We start from the raw sequence: 5,233 nt of genomic DNA on the forward strand, positions 1-5,233 counted from the left end.
TAGAAGTGCGATTTACCAAAAAATTACTAGATTAACATTCTTGACAATGAATTTTATAATTTTCTAATTAGTTTTCTTTTTTTTTAATATTTTTTTTATTTATTTGTGTGTGTGTGTGTGTGTGTGTGTGTGTGTGTGTGTGTGTGTGTGTATGGTATAGGAAATTGAACTCAGGACCTCACACTTGCCAAGCAGGTACTGTGTGGCTAAGCAATATCTTCACTACTGTGATTTGTTCTTTTTTATGTATTTAACACAAAGTCTACAGGGACTCACTACACAGATTGGACTCATAGTGTTCCTACTATTTTCAGCCTCCCAAGCACTGGGATTACAGGCTCTTGCCACCACCACCATGTCCAGTTTCATTCACTGGCACAGCTCGCCAAGAATCAAAACCCTGTCCCTGTACTTCCTTAAGCAGGCACTTTAACTGACTAAGCTATGTGGCTGCCCCGTGATTAGTTCTTATTATAATATCAGCTGAGAGTGGCACACCCCCAAATAGAAACAACCTACAGCAATTACTATTCTTAATTTATTTCTTTTTAGTGCCTATAGAAGGTTTCTGATCATCTCTCAAATATTTATAGTTAATCCATCCTACTGTGTCCTCCCTGCCTCCTTTGTTGCACTTTACTTCACCACTGGTGTGACAATTTGAGCATTATTTTCCCCAAGTAGCCCACATTTCTACATTAATGTGTAATTTAACTTTAAAGGTAGAGGTCACTACTTAAAATAATTTAAAATATTTTTACTGACCATGCTTTCCCAGATCATAGAGTTCAACCCTTCATGGCCCAAATGTAGACAGAATCAACCATGTCAGCATCGATGAGACATTAAGTCATGAATCTGTAACACAAGAGCCCTTTTATTCATGGATTCATACTCTTCTCATTATTTCATAGCTCCTTCTATTTTCTCCATCTATTGCTCTGATAAAAAATGAAATTGGCAGTCATTTCTATGGGTGATAGTAAAACTGCTAACAGCCAAAATTACTGCAGTGGAGTCTTGGAGGGCAGCTCCAGCACTCTATGTCTTAACTCTGGGGTTAAAAAGGCTATGGGTGAGGCCAGAGGAAGAAATAGGATGTCTGGAGATAGGGCATGCCCATGTGGATAAGAGTCAGCGTTGGCTATTCAAAGCTAGAGACATATTCTCATATTTTAATAGCAGAAGTAAACTGGCTTGATGTAAAATCAGATAATTGCTTTATTTTCTTTGTTTTCCTGATATGCTTAGATAATTTTTTTAAACCTATAATGTATTTGAATAAGATCAATCTTTTGTGAAAAAGAGACAGATTTACCTAGCTATGCCTCCTGCTTCAGGAAGCGGATGGGCACCTGTTTTCCAGGCAGCCACTAATTTCCTTTTAATTACAACAAAAATGAACAGGTCATACTTTTGTTCAATAGAAATTCTTTAAAAAGCCTTAAGTCTGTAGATATCTGACCAAAAACGAGGTGAAAACTGTTATGAAAACTGCTAATGAGATAACTAAAACTTTTCTGTTTATTCAAGGATACAGAGGAATATTTTCAGGAGTTTTCATCATCTCAAATGAGAGAAATAGTATTCAGGCTAAACTTGCCATGTTATTTTCTGACTGAATTTCAATAAACATATGTTAAAAATGCTATATTACTCAAACTGAGGTACAAATTGGTATATTCATGTTTCCATAGGATAAATTAAAATTCATTCCTTGGTTATATGTTATAATTAGGAAAACTTTGCATTTATTATTTGAGTCAAAATAAGCAACTATGTCATTGAGCAGAATCCAAATTGTCACAGATATTATTAAGAAAACAAAAGCCAAGTAAATTTTATAATTACTGAATAACTTTTCAGACTACATGTCACTTTTAGACTCTCTGGAGGTGGGGCTATGTTTGTAGATGTCAGCTTCACATTACTTCAGTGGAATACTGGAGGCAGCTCACTTACAAAGAGAAAAGTTTGTTTAGGTCCTGTCTTTCATGGTTCTCATACCCAATATGACTAGTTTGGACAGAGGAGAGGTTTACTAGCTCTCGCTTTTGGAGGCACAAGTGCATGGCACCTACCTCTGCTCAGGTCTGAGGTCAAGGGATGGTGCACAGCACAGTAGAAGCATGCATCTTATCTCAATCTGGGGTGGGCACCAATGACCTAAGGAACCCCCAAAGATCCCAGCTCTCCAAATCCTGCAGTGCTTCTGCTCAAGCCTTTGTGTGTGGGCCTCTGGATTATGATAATACTTATGACTGTATTATTAATTTGAGGTGCGATCAACACAGGCAAAGGTTTGTTTTGGTAAAGATGTGACCTTGAATTAAGGCAAGATTAGAAAAAATATGGATGACTACTAAGTTGCTCTGAAATAATCAGACTTACTTGGGAAAGTCTGACAAGAGACAGAAAAGACATGTAAATAACAAAAAAAGGGTGGGTAGTCAAGCTGTACCTGAGAGGACAACTTGGAGAATGACCTTCAGTATGGAGTCTGTAATCTAAAACTTACAAAACTGGTTAGTTTTCTCTTTTGAGCAGTCCTTCTGTTCTATCCCCTCAGATCCCACTCCTTCAACAATCAAATCCTGATTTTAAGTAGTCTGAGGACAAGGTAGGTAACTGCTAGCATTTCCTTATGGATTGGTTAAATACAAATTACATTTTTAAGCACAGAATAAGCCATGAGAATTGAAAAGGAGAAGAGAGAAATTTTTACACAGGAAAATACATCAAGTACAAAGATAAATTTAACAATATAAGTATTGATGATGATCATTAATGCATGAACAGCACATTTTCCTCTGCTGGAGTCCCACAAAGCTTCATCCCATGCACAGTGTACAGCTTTTCACACTGCAGCCTTGAAACTGAAAATTAAAAACCAACAGAAGCTACCTGCTTCCACTATTATTCAACACTCTCTGAGCATTAGGTTGCTGTCTTTATTTTGGCAAATCATACTTCCTTATTATTGATTTAACGCAATATACCAGGAGATGGAGAACAGAGTAGCAAGCCCTGAAGAAGTTGCCAAAATGATGCCCATACCAGTTATACTGTTGAAAGGGGGGACTGACAGCTCCCAACACATCCCTCAGCCTTTGAGTAACATCAGTGCCTGCCAGGTGATTGCTAAGGCCGTAAGAACTGCCCTGGGTCCCCATGGCATGGACGAGCTTATTGTAGATGGTTGGGGCAAAGCAACAACTTCTAATGATGGGGCCACAATTTTGAAACTTCTCGATTTCATCATCCTGCAGCAAAGACTTTAGTGGACATTGCCAAATCTCAAGATGCTGAAGTTGGTGATGGCACCATTCTGAAGCAGGTTAAACTCTATATGGAAAAGGTTTGCACCCCCAGATCACCATCTGAGCTTTCCACACAGCTACACAGTTGGTAATTAACAAGATCAAGGAAATTGCCAACTGTGAAGAAGCAAGATAAAGTGGAGCAGAGGAAGCTTCTGGAGAAGTGTGCCATGATGGCTCTGAGCTCTAAGCTCTTCTCCCAGCAGAAAGCCTTCTTTGCTAAGATGGTGATTGATGCTGTGATGATGCTAGATGATTTGCTGCAGCTTAAGATGATTGGAATCAAGAGGGTACAGGGTGGAGCACTAGAGGTGTCTCTGCTGGTGGCTGCTGTCGTATTCAAGAAGACTTTCTTTTAGGCTGGATTTGAAATGCAACCTTAAAAGTACAATAACCCCATAATCACTTTATTAAATGTTGAACTTGAGCTGAAAGCTGAGAAAGACAATGCTGAAATCAGAGTCCACACAGTAGAGGATTATCAGGCAATCATTGATGCGAGTGGAACATTCTTCATGACAAGCTAGAGAAAATCTGTTAATTCTTCAGCCAAAGTTATTTTGCCCAAACTCCCTATTGGGGATGTGGCCTCCCAGTACTTTGTGGTTAGGGACATGTTCTGCACTTGTCATGTGCCTGAAGAGGATTTGAAGATGACAATGATGGTCTGCGGAGGCTTGATCCAGGCCAGCGTGAATGCTCTATTGGCAGATGTGCTGGGCTGCTGCCAGCTGTATGAAGAGACCCAGATTAGAGGTGAAAGGTACAAATTCTTTACTGGCTTCCCCAAAGCCAAGCCTTGCACCTTCATCCTCCATGGCAGTTCATCCAGCTGAGCAGTTCATGGAGGAGACAGAGCGGTCTCTGTATGACACCATCATGATTGTCAGGAATGCCATCAAGAATGATTCAGTGGTGGCTGGTGGTGGAGCCATTGAGATGGGACTCTCAAGTACCTTCAGAATTACTCAAGGCCTATCCCAGGAAAACAGCAGCTACTGATCAGAGCATGTGCCAAGGCTTTGGAGATTATCCCATGCAAGCAATGTGACAATGCTGACTTTGATGCCACAAACATCCTGAAAAAACAACGGGCTTGGCATGCGAAAGCAGCATGTGGTATGGGGTGGACATCAACAATGACAACACTACTGACAACTTTGAAGCTTTCATGTGGGAGTCTGCTATCATGCGGATCAATGCCCTGACAGCAGCCTCTGAGGCTACGTGCCTGATTGTATCCATTGATGAGACCATCAAGAACCCTTGTTCCACCGTGTACACTCTTCCAGCAGTGGGCTGGGGCTGCCTCCCGTGAGATCCCTCCCATCACACTGGCTGGCAGCTAGCTAAAGGTGTGCTTGCCCTCCCTGGCTTGGCTCATTGGTATTATGAAGAAGTGGTAGTAAGTGGTCTGTTCTGTTCTCACTGGAGGTTATTTAAATAAAACTTAAGACTATGGAAACAGCAAAGAAAGTTGATAACCTTGAACATAAATCTTATTGAAATCTCTTTTGACATTGTGGTTTTCATTATTAATATTTAAATATCTAGCATAAATACTTTATTCTAATAGCCATCAGTAGGATATCTGAGAATTGCCACCACTAAGTTATACATTGCTCATGAAATATTTGTGATAAATCAGCTGTATAAAATAGAGTTTTATTGTCATTCTTCAGTATGACATCTGGGTCTGGCATGACAGACTAATGTGCAGCTACCCAACTTTCCCTCTCATCTCTTTCACTCAAAATCAGGCCTCAGACTTTTATTGCTCCCTCCCTAGCTTCTTTCTCACAGTAATGTTTTCTAACAAAATTCTTAAACTTTTAACCCTACTTGGACCCATTTCTCAGAGTTCCTGAACCAGATCAAACCTCAGAGACATGGCTCATGAATTCTTACCTTCT

General features: G+C 40.0%; 1 pseudogene; it reads left to right on the forward strand.

Annotated features, from left to right (window-relative positions):
* Window positions 1-3,041: 3,041 nt before the first annotated feature.
* Window positions 3,042-4,638, forward strand: LOC101570916 (annotated as a pseudogene).
* Window positions 4,639-5,233: the final 595 nt, after the last annotated feature.

This window comes from Octodon degus, unplaced genomic scaffold (assembly GCF_000260255.1).
Source record: "Octodon degus isolate 3935 unplaced genomic scaffold, OctDeg1.0 scaffold00028, whole genome shotgun sequence".
NCBI lineage: Eukaryota > Metazoa > Chordata > Mammalia > Rodentia > Octodontidae > Octodon > Octodon degus.